Below are 17066 nucleotides of genomic sequence, written 5' to 3'. Positions count from 1 at the left end.
TCATGAGGATGATTCAATAGAGGTATAGAAGAGATGTTAGAGGGGCAATTCACTGCTTTGAAAGTGTATTATCTCTCCAGCACCATACCAGTAGACTCATATATTCAATCTTACCAGTGCCTATAGCAAATCAATCAAATTGATTTTATAAAGCCCTTTTTACATCAGCAGTTGTGACAAAGTGCTTATACAGAAACCCAGCCTAAAACCCCAAACACCAAGCAATGCAGATGTAGAAGCACAGTGACTAGGAAGAAACTCTCTAGAAAGGCAGGAACCAGGGAAGAAACCAGTGGAGGCTGCTGATGGGAGGACGGCTCATAGTAAAGGGTGGAATGGAATCAATGGAATGGTATCACACATATGGAAACTGTCACGATCGTCGGATATAGAGGACCAAGGCGCAGCGTGGAAGGTGAACATACTTATTTATTAAATGATACACGAACAAAACAACAAATCGATACGTGATGTCCACAGGTGCAGAACACAAACCAACACGGAACAAGATCCCACAAACACTGTGGGAAACTGGCTGCCTAAGTATGGTTCCCAATCAGAGACAACAAGCAACAGCTGATACACGTTGCCTCTGATTGAGAACCACACTGGCCAACATAGAAACGAAAGAGCTAGATAAAAAACTAGAATAAACAAAGAAAACTCACACCCTGGCTCAACATACTAGAGTCCCCAGAGCCAGGGCGTGACAGTACCCCCCCCCCCCCCAAAGGCGCGGACTCCGACCGCGCCAACCAAACACCACAGGGGAGGGACCGGGTGGGCACTCCGCCTTGGCGGCGGATCCGGCTCCGGGCATGATCCCCACTCCCTCTCTAACCCCCCAAAGTACCCCTGGTCCGGTCTGGCCCTGCTGGCCGGAGCTGGACTGAACACTGGTGGAGCGGATTGCTCTAGCTCCGGCGTGGAGCAGCTGACCGGTGCCGGACCAGGCACCGGTGGAACAGGCACGGGCTGTGCCGGACTGACGACGCACACCACTGGCTTGGCGTGGGGAGCAGGAACGGGCCGGACCGGGCTGACGAAGCGCACCACTGACTTGGTGCGGGGAGCAGGAACGGACCGAACCGGGCTGGCGAAGCGCACCACTGGCTCGATGCGAGGAACAGGAACAGGCCGGACCGTACTGGGGACACACACCACTGGCCCTACGCAGGGATCAGGAACGGGCCGGACCGGACTGGTAACACACCCCAGTACCTCTCGCCGTGCCTCTACACTTTCCCTCCCCTCTGTGACCAGTGGCCCCCTTAACCTGGTGGCCTCCTCTGCAAACCCGCTGGACCGCTCTATCGCGGCCTCCTGCTGCCCCGTCGTCCACGGCGTGAGCCCCCCCCTAAAAATTGTCTGGGGGTCTCTCCTCCCCGTGGGCCAGGCCCAGTCGAGGTTGATGTCCTTTAGCGATACCTCTGGCGTTGGCTCCTGGACACGCTGCTTGGTCCAGTGTTGGTGGGATCTTCTGTCACGATCGTCGGATACAGAGGACCAAGGCGCAGCGTGGAAGGTGTACATACTTATTTATTAAATGATAAACGAACAAAACAACAAATCGATACGTGACGTCCAAAGGTGCAAAACACAAACCTACACAGGAACAAGATCCCACAAACACTGTGGGAAAACTGGCTGCTTAAGTATGGTTCCCAATCAGAGACAACAAGCAACAGCTGATACACGTTGCCTCTGATTGAGAACCACACTGGCCAACATAGAAACGAAAGAGCTAGATAAAAAACTAGAATAAACAAAGAAAACTCACACCCTGGCTCAACATACAAGCGTCCCCAGAGCCAGGGCGTGACAGAAACAACATGTTTGATACCATTCCATTGACTCCATTCCAGCCATTACTATGAGCTGTCCTCCCCTCAGCAGCCTCCACTGGAAGAAACCTCGAGAGGAACCAGGATCTGAGGGTTGGCCAGTCCCCTTCTTTACCAGTAGAGAACAGACTAGTACAGAGTATGAATTACACCTGGGGGGTCTCTATTATTTTTAATGATAAAAATATATAATTTAACGTAAAAATAAAGAACTTTTAATGTGGCATGAACACAACCAGTCATGATGCTTTCATCTGCTTGTCAAACTAATCACTTCAAAAAGTAGGCTACCTGTGCATGTTCATCCACTCCAAAATAATTCCAGCTTCCAAACAGTGCACTGCATGTATACTCACACCATTTGTTGAATGGAAATAGACATCTGTTTACAAAACACCATAAAGAGTGCATAATGACATTCAGAGATTGCCATTGATTAGACCTACATTAATTGATGCTTCTTGCTGACAAATTGACCTTTTTTGGGACACATTTGAAATGGAGCTGAAACTGTCCCAGGAAAAACTGGATGGTCACCCTAACACACACGGTCAATTTACTAGACAAGGCTACAATGTGTATTACCATGAACTTCTAATAGGCCTACCGGTAGCCAGTGATGTAGTGGTCAAAATATTGGGGGGTAAACTCTGTTTACCGGTCGCGGTGAAAAAAGTAACGCTCCCTATACTTTCAATGCATTTTTATGAAAAAGGTGGGTCAACTTCCTTTCCTTACGTTTACCCTGCACTAGGCCTAAACCACTACCGGTAGCCTACACTCTCAGACGAGACAATTTTACACACATGAACACACTCAGAACAGGTAGTCTACATTCAATATAATACATGAGCTGAATCAAAACATGTTTACACCCTAGTTCATGAGTTGTCCATAATTCATGAATGCTCGGAGTCTTCATAGATCATGTGACATAAAACACTACCTTTCTTTCCATACATTAATTACATTTATTATAGTTTTATTTGTAATTACTAAGCATTTAAAAATTGAAATAGAACATTGAACTTAAACCCTGTACGAATCCTGGATCTTGGAGATCTCGGAAAATGCACTGTAAGTGTAACTATGCCTAAGTAATATTTAATTATGTTTCGGCGTGAAAAATGTTCTCATGGGCACACAAATCCAAAATAATGTAGACATATGCCATTGCAAAATCGAATATTTCTAACGGAAAGAGTCAATTATAGGCCTAATGTCATTAACCTATACTTGTTGGATGGATTGGATGCTCATTGGTGTCTAGCTGTACTTATTTAGGGTGGGAGTGGGGGGGGGGATCAGCTTTGATATTGCAGATAGATTGTAGGTTCCATCAATTCAATTGTTTGCATCATTTTCCAATCTCCCTTATTCTTTTAGTTTCTCTATACTTTTCTCCCCCTACCCTACCACCCCTTCCCTAATTGGAGTACACTAACAGACAACAATATCCATACTAACGCTAAGTAGAACTCCAGTTGTCCTCCAATAACCCCACAAAACCAAGCTGTAGACTAGTTGTCTAGTGATATTGTGGACCATCATCAGCTGATCCAGGAAAGAAAACAAATATTGATAGAAAATACTAAAGCTAAATAAATTGTCTAGTACTTCTGGCCACGGATGGCACAGAGAACACCAGTAGCCTACCTTCACACCTGAAAAACAAAGCAATGAGCCTCTGAACAGCTGACTGACAAAAGCAAACAATGATAAATCAATGGATAAATCTAATGCACTGGCATAAAGGCTATTTCTATCAAGGGCGCATGGCAAACAAATGGTGAAAATGAGGAAGTATGAAGGAAAATCTATGAGTTTAAATGAGCTCAGCTGATGTCGACATTCAGCACTACTGAGTGGACAGCACCACTATAATTCTACAGTTTACCATTCGTGGACAGGGAGAGGGTTTATTTAGAGACCCCCGCAAAGATTGTCTTTTGTTGCATTTAGGTAGATAATTAAGCAATAAGGCACGAAGGGGTGTGGTATATGGCCAATATACCACGGCTAAGGACTGTTCTTAGGCACAACGCATCAAACCCCCGAGGTGCCTTATTGCAGTAAAAATAACTGTTTTGTCATACCCGTGGTATACGGTCTGATATACCACGGCTGTCAGCCAATCAGCATTCAGGGCTCGAACCACACAGTTTATAATAGATAATATACTCTATGTCCACTCATTTCCACTCTGAGGGGTGGCCCTGGCTGTACCAGGTAGATAATAGATAATATACTCTATGTCCACTCATATCCACTCTGAGGGGTGGCCCTGGCTGTACCAGGTAGATAATAGATAATATACTCTATGTCCACTCATATCCACTCTGAGGGGTGGCCCTGGCTGTACCAGGTAGATAATAGATAATATACTCTATGTCCACTCATATCCACTCTGAGGGGTGGCCCTGGCTGTACCAGGAAGATAATAGATAATATACTCTATGTCCACTCATATCCACTCTGAGGGGTGGCCCTGGCTGTACCAGGTAGATAATAGATAATATACTCTATGTTCACTCTGAGGGGTGGCCCTGGCTGTACCAGGTAGATAATAGATAATATACTCTATGTCCACTCATATCCACTCTGAGGGGTGGCCCTGGCTGTACCAGGTAGATAATAGATAATATACTCTATGTCCACTCATATCCACTCTGAGGGGTGGCCCTGGCTGTACCAGGTAGATAATAGATAATATACTCTATGTCCACTCATATCCACTCTGAGGGGTGGCCCTGGCTGTACCAGGTAGATAATAGATAATATACTCTATGTTCACTCACATTCTAGAAGAGGTGCTGGGGAGTTCTCCACTCTCCTCCCCTGCTGGCTTCCTTTCCATCTCAGAGGCAGCTTCCTCCTACACACACACACACACACACACACACACACACACACACACAAGTCATACACGGCTATACAGAAATATAATCACAGCCTTTTTGTCTAATGGTGTGTGTGTATGTGTGTAGGGATGCAGTCTGACCCCCACCACTCATAGTGTACATGAGAGATTAGTTAATTATCTAGACTGTATGTGTGGACTGTATCATTTCATACTGTAGAACTATGACAGTGAGTACAGGTGTTTTAACATATGAGGGTAGAACTGTAGAACTGACTATGACAGTGAGTACAGGTGTTTTAACATATGAGGGTAGAACTGACTATGACAGTGAGTAAAGGTGTTTTAACATATGAGGGTAGAACTGTAGAACTGACTATGACAGTGAGTACAGGTGTTTTAACATATGAGGGTAGAACTGTAGAACTGACTATGACAGTGAGTACAGGTGTTTTAACATATGAGGGTAGAACTGACTATGACAGTGAGTACAGGTGTTTTAACATATGAGGGTAGAAGTGATCCTAAAATTCTCTAACCGTCCTCTTACCTGTGACCTGAGCTGTCCTGAGCTACCAGAAAAACTTCCTAGATGAGGCAGAAAGGAAGGAGGAGGAGGACCTGGAGGGTAACCACACTGGGAAAAGATAGTTCGGGGCCTGGTGGGAATAAGGACAGATGAGAGGTTGAGGCTGTACCTGAGAAAGAAGAGCTCAAACCACCCAGTTTATAATAGATAATATACTCTATGTTCACTCATATCCACTCTGAGGGGTGGCCCTGGCTGTACCAGGTAGATAATAGATAATATACTCTATGTCCACTCATATCCACTCTGAGGGGTGGCCCTGGCTGTACCAGGTAGATAATAGATAATATACTCTATGTCCACTCATATCCACTCTGAGGGGTGGCCCTGGCTGTACCAGGTAGATAATAGATAATATACTCTATGTTCACTCACATTCCAGAAGAGGTGCAGGGGAGTTCTCCACTCTCCTCCCCTGCTGGCTTCCTTTCCATCTCAGAGGCAGCTTCCTCCTACACACACACACACACACACACACACACACACACACACACACACACACACACACACACACACACAAGTCATACACGGCTATACAGAAATATAATCACAGCCTTTTTGTCTAATGGTGTGTGTGTATGTGTGTAGGGATGCAGTCTGACCCCCACCACTCATAGTGTACATGAGAGATTAGTTAATTATCTAGACTGTATGTGTGGACTGTATCATTTCATACTGTAGAACTGACAATGACAGTGAGTACAGGTGTTTTAACATATGAGGGTAGAAGTGATCCTACATTTCTCTAACCGTCCTCTTACCTGTGACCTGAGCTGTCCTGAGCTACCAGCAAAAGTTAACAACAAGGAGTTCATAGACGAGCGAAAGGAGGATCTGGAGAGAAGGGGGGAAATGGGGGGTAACCACACAGGGGAGAGGACGGATCGGGGCCTCGGTGGGAATAAGGGCAGGTGAGAGGTTGAGGCAGTACCTGATAAAGAGGGGGAAACAGGGGAAATAGAGGGGAAGATAGGAGGGGGGATAGAGAGACAGTTAGGGTCCTTGTCTACAATCCTACTTCTCTGATCTCTCTCTAACTTCTCTGCCAGATCATTCTGGTTCATCTTCCAGATTAGGCAGCTCAGGAAGAGACATACAGCCATGATTAGAAAGTCTAATCTGTTTGTGATATCTTCCCTACTGTATTGGTGATTGTATGTATGGAATATAATGAATGTTGGATTTCTGTTTAAACATAATGGGGCCACCTGGATACATCATGAATAAAAATAACAAAAGAGAGGCCTGCTGAATGTTTTTATGAAGTCAGCTGAATGTTCTTTCTGGTTAGACCTACACTGAACTCTGATTGTGATGTATAGATTGATGTACATTCTTGTTCTGTTACCTCCTCTGTGATCTCTCTCTAACTTCTCTGCCAGATCACGCAGCATCATCCTCCTCAGGATCCTCAGTGTTTTCTTCACAGCTCCCTCAGGGTTGTAGTTCTCCATCATCTGATCCACTATGACCTGTCTGACAAGGTTCTCCAGCTGACTCTCTGGGATGGGAGGAAAGCCTAACATCCAGCCAAAAGTCAGGTAAGACTGAAATGTCTTCAGCTGTTCTCCAGTGAGCTCCTCCAGAGTGGTCAGCAGCAGAGCTGCAACATCCAACATGGAGGATCTCTAAAATAACAAAGATGATCAGATATAAGGAAGAGAATAGAAATACTGACTAGTGATATAAAATAAAGAACATTAACACATTAATATTGGTAGGACATACTAGAATATTTCTACTGGTCTTTCAATATCTCATTCTCATATCATCATCAAATAGATTACAGTTGGAACTTTAACACTCACACATACAGGCAAACGCACACAGTATGTGGCTGTGATCTATATGTGGTTTGTTCACAATTACATTTGACCTCTCAGACATGACCACTAGTGTTACCTTCATGAACCTCAGCTTCTCCTCCAGCCTAGAGATCTCAGCCTCCAGATCACGACGCTTCTTTCCAGACCGGGTCAACCTGGACACAGGAAACAGTCACACACTGCTCTGTTCCCCTACACCACCACCACATGCTGTGGTCACTTCACTGTTCTACATTCATTTCACAGGTCATGAGGATGATGCAATAAAATATGTTATGGTAGAGTTGTTAATATTAGACTCATTTCATCTTTGTATGTCCACTCACCTTCCATAGGAGGAGGTTCTGGGGAGTTTGGCAAACTGCTCATCCCTGTTGGCCTCTGACTGCAACACATACACCCACAAACAAACACCCACACACACACAAACACACACACACACACACACAGTAGATTGCAGTGTCTTCAGAGAATACTGTGATCTACTGTATGGAGTTTGCTCACATTGACTTTAGACATGGCCACTAGTCTTACCTTCAGCACCTCCAGCTTCTCCTTCAACCTAGAGATCTCAGTCTCCAAATCACGACACTCCTCCTTAGACGGGGTCGACCTGGACACAGGAAACAGTCACACACTGCTCAGTCAATGGAATGGTATCAAACATATGGAAGCCGTCCTCCTCTCAGCAGCCTCAACTGGAAGAAACCTAGAGAGGAACCAGGCTCTGAGGGTTGGCCAGTCCTCTTCTTTACCAGTAGAGAATAGACTAGTACAGAGTATGAATTACACCTGGGGGATCTCTATTATTATTAATGATAAAAATATGTAATTTAATGTAAACATTTACATTTTAATGTGGCATGAACACAAACAGTCATGATGCTTTCATCTGATTGTCAAACTAATCACTTTAAAAAAGTAGGCTACCTGTGCATGTTCATCCACTCCAAAATAATTTCAGCTTCCAAACAGTGCACTGCATGTATACTCACACCATTTGTTAAATGGAAATAGACATCTGTTTACAAAACACCATACCAGGGAATTCATTGAAAGTTCCAGGAATGTTGCAACCCTAGGTGGGACAATTATCCTGGTCTCTAGCGCATCCTGGTGGTTCAGCAGGAAATTACACTGTAATGTGTGATGATGTGGAAGAGGTGGAGGAGGAGGAGGAGGAGGAGAAGGAGCCGTGGCCATGTGATGCTGTAAGGGAGGAATGAGAAAGAGTGAGAAAGAGAGAGAGAGAGAGAGTCAGCCTAAAACTTGTAATAAATGTTAGATGGAAATTAATACAGTAGAGTCATTAATACAGTAGAGTAAACGCATGATGCAATTCATACATGTTGTCATGTTATCATCAGACAGGTCAATTCATACATGTTGTCATATTATCATCAGACAGGTCAATTCATACATGTTGTCATGTTATCATCAGACAGGTCAATTCATACATGTTGTCATGTTATCATCAGACAGGTCAATTCATACATGTTGTCATATTATCATCAGACAGGTCAATTCATACATGTTGTCATGTTATCATCAGACAGGTCAATTCATACATGTTGTCATGTTATCATCAGACAGGTCAATTCATACATGTTGTCATGTTATCATCAGACAGGTCAATTCATACATGTTGTCATGTTATCATCAGACAGTTCAATTCATACATGTTGTCATGTTATCATCAGACAGGTCAATTCATACATGTTGTCATGTTATCATCAGACAGGTCAATTCATACATGTTGTCATGTTATCATCAGACAGTTCAATTCATACATGTTGTCATGTTATCATCAGACAGGTCAATTCATACATGTTGTCATGTTATCATCAGACAGGTCAATTCATACATGTTGTCATGTTATCATCAGACAGGTCAATTCATACATGTTGTCATGTTATCATCAGACAGTTCAATTCATACATGTTGTCATGTTATCATCAGACAGGTCAATTCATACATGTTGTCATGTTATCATCAGACAGGTCAATTCATACATGTTGTCATGTTATCATCAGACAGGTCAATTCATACATGTTGTCATATTATCATCAGACAGGTCAATTCATACATGTTGTCATGTTATCATCAGACAGGTCAATTCATACATGTTGTCATGTTATCATCAGACAGGTCAATTCATACATGTTGTCATGTTATCATCAGACAGGTCAATTCATACATGTTGTCATGTTATCATCAGAAAGGTCAATTCATACATGTTGTCATATTATCATCCGACAGATCAATTGTAGAAATGAATGATAGCCTAAATATAAATTAATCAATTACTTTTTATTTGTATAATGTGTCTTATAAATATGAAGTGAGTTGATGACTTCATGTTTGTGGGGTGGATATGAATAATTATATAAAATGTAAATATACTGAACTAAAATATAAATGTGTTGGTCCCATTATTCATGAGCTTAAATAAAAGATCCCAGAAATGTTCCATACACACAAAAAATGTATATCTCTAAAATGTTGTGCACAAATTTGTTTACGTCCCTGTTAGTGAGCATTTCACATTTGCCTATATAATCCATCCACCTGAGAGGTGAGGCATATCAAGAAGCTGATTAAACAGCATGATCATTACACAGTGCATCTTGTGCTGGGGACAATAAAAGGCCACTCTTAAATGTGCAGTTTTGTCACACAACACAATGCTACAGATGTCTGAAGTTTAGAGGGAGCGTGCAATTGGCATGCTGACTGCAGGTATGTCCACCAGAGCTGTTGCCAGAGAATTGAATGCTCATTTCTGAATGCTCAATTCTCCAACGTCGTTTAGAGAATTTGGTAGTACGTTCAACCAGCGTCACAACCACAGACCACGTGTAACCAGGACAGCCCAGGACCTCCACACCCAGTTTCTTCACCTGCGGGATCGTCTGAGACCAGCCACCTGTACAGCTGACGAAACTGAGTATTTCTGTCTGTAATAAACCCTTTGTGGGGAAAACTCATTCTGATTGGCTGGGCCTGGCTCCCCATGGGTGGGCCTGGCTCCCAAGTGGGTGGGCCTATGCCCTCCCAAGCCTGGCTGCGCCCCTGCCCAGTCATGAAATTCATAGATTAGGGCCTAATGAATTTATTTCAATTGACTGATTTCCTAATATGAACTGTAACTTAGTACATTTGTTTAAATTGTTGCATGTTGTGTTTATATTTTTGTTCAGTATAGATTAATGCAATTGAAAAACACTATCAGCTATTTTATACACCAGGTTTTGCTCAATTCAGAATTTTGGAATAGACTCCCATTCAACTTCAATTTGCCACACCCCACATGATGTAGAATTTGAATTTGTGTGACAGGAAGTATAATTTAATTCAGTGTAATTCAAAGAAATTTCACTCAGTCATAGAACATAAGAGTTTCATTGAATCTGACAGGTCACACTAGAGAGAATATAGTAGATGGCATGTGTCAAAAAGTGATATTTATATATAGTTATTTCTGTGTCTTAGTTTATGTCCTTTTAAGGACATCCTTTCCGGATGTCCTCATGCTATTTGGGGTGTTCTTATGTGACTTGATAGTGCAGCTGTTTCTTTGAAGTAAAGCAAATGTTTGCAATAAAAAGTAATGGCCTGATGATTGATGTGTGGTGTAGTGACCTTGTTGAACTTAAAGAAAATGTGTTTGAAAAGTGTGAAACAGTTGGGAATTTTTGTAGTGAATGGGTAGGCCTGAGTTTGAACTGTTTGAAAAGTGTGAAACAGTTGGGAATTTTTGTAGTGAACTTATGTAGCTGCTGGGTAGTGAGCTTGTGACCCCTTGTAGAATGAAAAAGTAATTTCCAGGGGTAGGTCTGCCTGAGTATAAGTAAGTGTTAGACTTGTCCTGTGAACACTACGAGCGACAGGAAACGTCAAGAGAGACAAACCACAGAAAACCACAGTAAACATGTCTCCTACTCCAATTCTAGGTGTGTTGTGTCCTTCATGTCTGGGCCACAATGACAAAACCATCGATGCCATTCTGTTTTGAAGTCGCAGGCTTTGCTACCTCGTCACCAGAATGTGAGCCGGCTACATAAGGGTCAGACTGGGGTCACACAGGGGGGTGACAGGGGTCACTGTCTGAGGTCAGGGTAGGATGTATTACTACTGTTGTATTATTACTATTGTTAATAATTATTACTACTGTTGTTATTATTGCTCATGTTTACTTTGACAATATAAATTACTAATTTTCCATGTCAATTAAGTAAATTAAATGAAATGACATCTCAGACCACCAAAGTGCACTACTTTTGACCATAGCCATGTTAGGCGTACTGTATCAGGAATAGGTTGTTATCTGAGTTTCCCATAGGGTGAGAAGAATAGAATGTGATACATTTCTCATTTAGAAAGGTTCCTGTCCAGAAACATGCCCTAGCACCTGCATGCATTTGTTAGACTAGCTATCACTTGATTCAGATTAGTAGATTATTTTCATTTTTCCTCGTACTGAGCAACATACTGAGTTCTCTCTCTCTCTCTCTCTCTCTCTCTCTCTCTCTCTCTCTCTCTCTCTCTCTCTCTCTCTCTCTCTCTCTCTCTCTCTCTCTCTCTCTCTCTCTCTCTCTCTCTCTCTCTCTCTCTCTCTCTCAGGTGTCTAACTGGTTTGGTAACAAGAGGATCAGGTACAAGAAGAACATAGGGAAGTTCCAGGAGGAAGCTAACCTGTACGCTGTGAAAACAGCTGTAGACGCAGCCAGCGTCTCCTCACAGGCCAGCCAGGCCAACTCCCCCGCCACGCCTAACTCAGGTACACACACTGGACATCACACACACACACAAACTCGGTCATCACACACGTTTGGACATCTCAGACACTCACACATCAAACACAGTCGTAGATCACGAGCACACACACACACACACACACACACACACACACACACAAACTCGGTCATCACACACGTTTGGACATCTCAGACACTCACACATCACACACACACAGTCGTAGATCACGTGCACGCTCGCATACACACACACACAGAGACACACACACACACACACCAGCACCTCCAGCTTAGAGCAGGGCTCTCCAACCCTGTTCCTGGAGAGATACCCTCCTGTAGGTTTTAACTCCAACCCTGTTCCTGGAGAGAACCCTCCTGTAGGTTTTCACTCCAACCCTGTTCCTGGAGAACTACCCTCCTGTAGGTTTTAACTCCAACCCTGTTCCTGGAGAGCTACCCTCCTGTAGGTTTTCACTCCAACCCTGTTCCTGGAGAGCGACCCTCCTGTAGGTTTTCACTCCAACCCTGTTCCTGGAGAGCTACCCTCCTGTAGGTTTTCACTCCAACCCCAGTTGTAACTAAACTGATTGATCTTATCAACCAGCTAATTATTAGAATCCGGTGTGCTAGATTAGGGTTGGAGTGAAACCCCTATAGGACAGAAGCTCTCCAGGAACATGGGTTGGAGTTAACCTACAGGAGGGTAGTTCTGGTGTATATGCAGAGTGTGTGTATGCAGAATTAGTGTGTGTGTGTGCAGTGCTAGTGTGTGTAACAGTGTGTGTTAGTGTATTAGTGTTAGTTTGGGTATGCAGTGTCAGTGTGTTAGTTAGTGTGCTTGTAACAGTGTGCAACTGTGTGTGTACCAGTGTGTATAAATGTAGTATTAGTGTGTGTACCAGTGTGTGTATAAATGTAGTATTAGTTTGTGTACCAGTGTGTGTATAAATGTAGTATTAGCGTGTGTACCAGTGTGTATAAATGTAGTATTAGTGTATGTATAAATGTAGTATTAGTGTGTGTACCAGTGTGTGTATAAATGTAGTATTAGCGTGTGTACCAGTGTGTATAAATGTAGTATTAGTGTATGTATAAATGTAGTATTAGTGTGTGTACCAGTGTGTGTATAAATGTAGTATTAGCGTGTGTACCAGTGTGTATAAATGTAGTATTAGTTTGTATAAATGTAGTATTCGTGTGTGTATAAATGTAGTATTAGTGTGTGTACCAGTGTGTGTATAAATGTAGTATTAGTGTTAGTACCAGTGTGTAAAAGCGCCCCCTGCTGGTCTGTTCCTCCAGGTGGATATCCAGCACCGTGCTACACTCCTGACGGGATGTTATGAGGAGCTGCCTGGAGGAACTCTGTTTCCCTCCACTGTCTCCATGTGAGTATCTATGGTACCAGTCTGTTTCCTCCCCACTGTCTCCATGTGAGTATCTATGGTACCAGTCTGTTTCCCTCCACTGTCTCCATGTGAGTATCTATGGTACCAGTCTGTTTCCCTCCACTGTCTCCATGTGAGTATCTATGGTACCAGTCTGTTTCCCTCCACTGTCTCCATGTGAGTATCTATGGTACCTCTCTGTTTCCTCCCCACTGTCTCCATGTGAGTATCTATGGTACCAGTCTGTTTCCCTCCACTGTCTCCATGTGAGTATCTATGGTACCTCTCTGTTTCCTCCCCACTGTCTCCATGTGAGTATCTATGGTACCAGTCTGTCCCCCCCCCCCCCCCCACACTGTCTCCATGTGAGTATCTATGGTACCAGTCTGTTTCCTCTTACTGTCTCCATGTGAGTATCTATGGTACCAGTCTGTTTCCCTCCACTGTCTCCATGTGAGTATCTATGGTACCAGTCTGTTTCCTCCCCACTGTCTCCATGTGAGTATCTATGGTACCAGTCTGTTTCCTCCCCACTGTCTCCATGTGAGTATCTATGGTACCAGTCTGTTTCCCTCCACTGTCTCCATGTGAGTATCTATGGTACCAGTCTGTTTCCCTCCACTGTCTCCATGTGAGTATCTATGGTACCAGTCTGTTTCCTCCCCACTGTCTCCATGTGAGTATCTATGGTACCAGTCTGTTTCCTCCCCACTGTCTCCATGTGAGTATCTATGGTACCAGTCTGTTTCCCTCCACTGTCTCCATGTGAGTATCTATGGTACCAGTCTGTTTCCCTCCACTGTCTCCATGTGAGTATCTATGGTACCAGTCTGTTTCCCTCCACTGTCTCCATGTGAGTATCTATGGTACCAGTCTGTTTCCCTCCATGTCAGTTTTTTAAACTGAGATCTTGTAGGTGGGAGACCAACTCATGTGAAAACCTTCAATTGATGTCTGTCTTTTATCACATCTATTTCCCTCCTTTTAATCTCCTGTCTCTCTCTCTCCTCTCTCCTCTTTCTCTCTACTCTCTTCTCTCTCCTTCTTTCTCTCTCCTCTCTCCCTCCTCTCTTCCCTTTCTCTCTCTCCAGGTTGATAGTGGATGGCAGGACAGCACTGACCACCCCTCTCTCACCCCCCCTCACGGGACACCGGGCAGCGTGCACTCGGACACCTCAAACTGAGACACCAACTCACCCCAAACCCCCCCCCCCCCCTTCCAAACACCCCTCTACCCTTCAAATTCCCCTTCCTCCACCCTCACACAGCCTCCCCTCTACCCACCCAATCCCTCAACTGTGTCTCAAACTAACCCAAGTCCCCCCCCCCCTCACACACACGTTCAGTCGTACCTCAAGCTGAGACAACTCCCCCTCCCTTACCTGTAGCTGAGCATCACTCTCACCCTCCACTCCCTCCACACCATAACCCCCTAGCCCTTACCACCCTCCTCCTCCTCCCCTCCCTCCCTCCCTCCCTCCCTCCACTCCTGATGCACCATAACCCCCTAGCCCTTACCGCCCTCCCTCCCTCCCACTCCTGATGCACCATAACCCCCTAGCCCTTACCACCCATCCTCCTCTCCCTCCCTCCCTCCCTCCTCTCCCACCCTCCTCCTCCTCTCCCTCCCTCCCTCCCTCCTCCTCTCCCTCCCTCCCTCCCTCCACTCCCGATGCACCATAACCCCCTAGCCCTTACCTCCCTCCTCCTCTCCCTCCCTCCCTCCCTCCCTCCCTCCCTCCACTCCTGATGCTCCATAACTCCCTAGCCCTTACCACCACCCTCCTCCTCTCCCTCCCTCCCTCCCTCCCTCCCAACCTCCCTCCCGATGCACCATAACCCCCTAGCCCTTACCACCCTCCTCCTCTCCCTCCCTCCCTCCCTCCCTCCCTCCCTCCACTCCCGATGCACCATAACCCCCTAGCCCTTACCACCCTCCCCTCCCTCCCTCCCTCCCTCCCTCCCTCCCTCCCTCCACTCCCGATGCACCATAACCCCCTAGCCCTTACCACCCTCCTCCCTACTCCCCTCCCTCCCTCCCTCTCCCTCCCTCCCTCCACACCATAACCCCCTAGCCCTTACCACCCTCCTCCTCCTCTCCCTCCCTCCACACGTTGTCTGACATCACTCTTTTATTCTTTCTTTTTATAACCACTTTATTTTTCTCTCGTTTAAAAAAATAAGATAATTTAGTCACATAGTTTTTTTCTAATACTGTTTCACAAAGAGGCACCAGCCGCGTGTGTTGGAGCCCGACGTGGACGCATCATGTTAAAAAAAAATAACAATAAGAAAAAAAAAAACATAATGTTACTCGTCTTCCATGCATGTAGTCCTTTTTAGGTGTTTAGCAATGATTGTATTTTTTCTTTTAGTTTTTTGACTTTTTAAAAAAACAGTTGCTACAGAGAAAAATGTACACAACGAAAAGTTCTAAATGGCAGAAAATAACCAAAAATGAATAAATACATTGTATGTCAATTATTAAGCTCTGTCTCCTGTCTCATTTTATTATGGAGTGTTGGACGATCAATAAACATTAAATACAAAAGTATGTGGACACCCCTTCAAATGAGTGGATTCGGCTATTTCAGCCACAGCCGTTGTTGACAGGTGTATAAAATCGAACACACAGCCATGCATTCTCCATAGACAAACATTTGCAGTAGAATGGCCTTACTGAAGAGCTCAATTACTTTCAACGTGGCACCGTCATAGGATGCCACCTTTTCAACAAATCAGTTAGTCAAATTTCTGCCCTGCTAGAGCTGCCCCTGTCAACTGTAAGTGCTGTTATTGTCAAGTGGAAACGTCTAGGAGCAACAACGACTCACCCGCAAAGTGGTAGGCCACACAATCTCACAGAACGGGACTGCCGAGTGCTGAAGCGCGTAAAAATCGTCTGTACTCGGTTGCTACACTCACTACCGAGTTCCAAACTGCCTCTTGAAGCAACATCAGCACAGAAACTGTTCGTTGGGAGCTTCATTAAATGGGTTTCCATGGCCGAGCAGCCACACACAAGCCTAAGATCACCATGTGCAATGCGTCAGCTGGAGTGGTGTAAAGCTTGCCGCCATTGGACTCTGGAGCAGTGGAAACGCATTCTCTGGAGTGATTTATCACGCTTCCCCATCTGGCAGTCCAGATGCCAGGAGAACGCTACCTGCCCCAATGCATAGTGCCAACTGTAAAGTTTGGAGGAGGAATAATGGTCTGGGACTGTTTTTCATGGTTCGGGCTAGGCCTCTTAGTTCCAGTGAAGGGAAAACGCTACAGCATACAATTACATACTAGACGATTCTGTGCTTCCAACTTTGTGGCAACAGTTTGGGGAAGGCCCGTTCCTATTTCAGCATGACAATACCCCCGTGCTCAAAGCGAGGCCCATACAGAAATGGTTTGTCCAGATCGGTGTGGAAGAACTTGACTGGCCTGCACAGAGCCCTGACCTCAACCCCATCGAACACCTTTGGGATGAATTGGAACGCCGACTGCAAGCCAGGCCTAATGGCCCAACATCAGTGCCCAGCCGATCTCACTAATGCTCTTGTGGCTGAATGGAAGCAAGTCCCTGCAGCAATGTTCCAACATCTAGTGGAAAGCCTTCCCAGAAGAGTGGAGGCTGTTATAGCAGCAAAGGGGGACCAACTCCATATTAATGCCCATGATTTTGGAATGAGATGTTCGACAAGCATGGGTCCACATATATTTGGTCTTGTAGTGTAATTAATTACTAACTACCAATATATTAACAATACAAACGCTATCCTATGCTGTATGTCACAGTAGAAGACCACTC

At 44.7% G+C, this 17066-nt stretch overlaps 1 protein-coding gene and 1 long non-coding RNA gene across 2 annotated transcripts in view; both read right to left on the bottom strand.

The window, feature by feature from the left end:
- The window catches only part of LOC311124729 (uncharacterized protein), a gene marked incomplete at both ends in the record, with an annotated part of 50138 nt that overhangs the window by 23758 nt on the left and 9314 nt on the right, over nt 1-17066 (bottom strand). The window lies entirely within an intron of this gene.
- LOC311124683 lies at nt 4649-6112 on the bottom strand. Its single transcript, XR_014612808.1, has 4 exons — nt 6055-6112; nt 5669-5745; nt 5255-5363; nt 4649-4719 (listed from the first exon to the last, which is right to left on the bottom strand). It is a non-coding gene; the product is annotated as an uncharacterized lncRNA (long non-coding RNA).

Source organism: Coregonus lavaretus (assembly GCF_964263955.1).
Source record: "Coregonus lavaretus genome assembly, contig: HAP1_SCAFFOLD_79, whole genome shotgun sequence".
Taxonomy (NCBI): Eukaryota; Metazoa; Chordata; class Actinopteri; order Salmoniformes; family Salmonidae; genus Coregonus; species Coregonus lavaretus.
The sequence above is the reverse complement of the archived record's forward strand: the minus strand, read 5'-3'. Positions and strand labels throughout refer to the sequence as shown.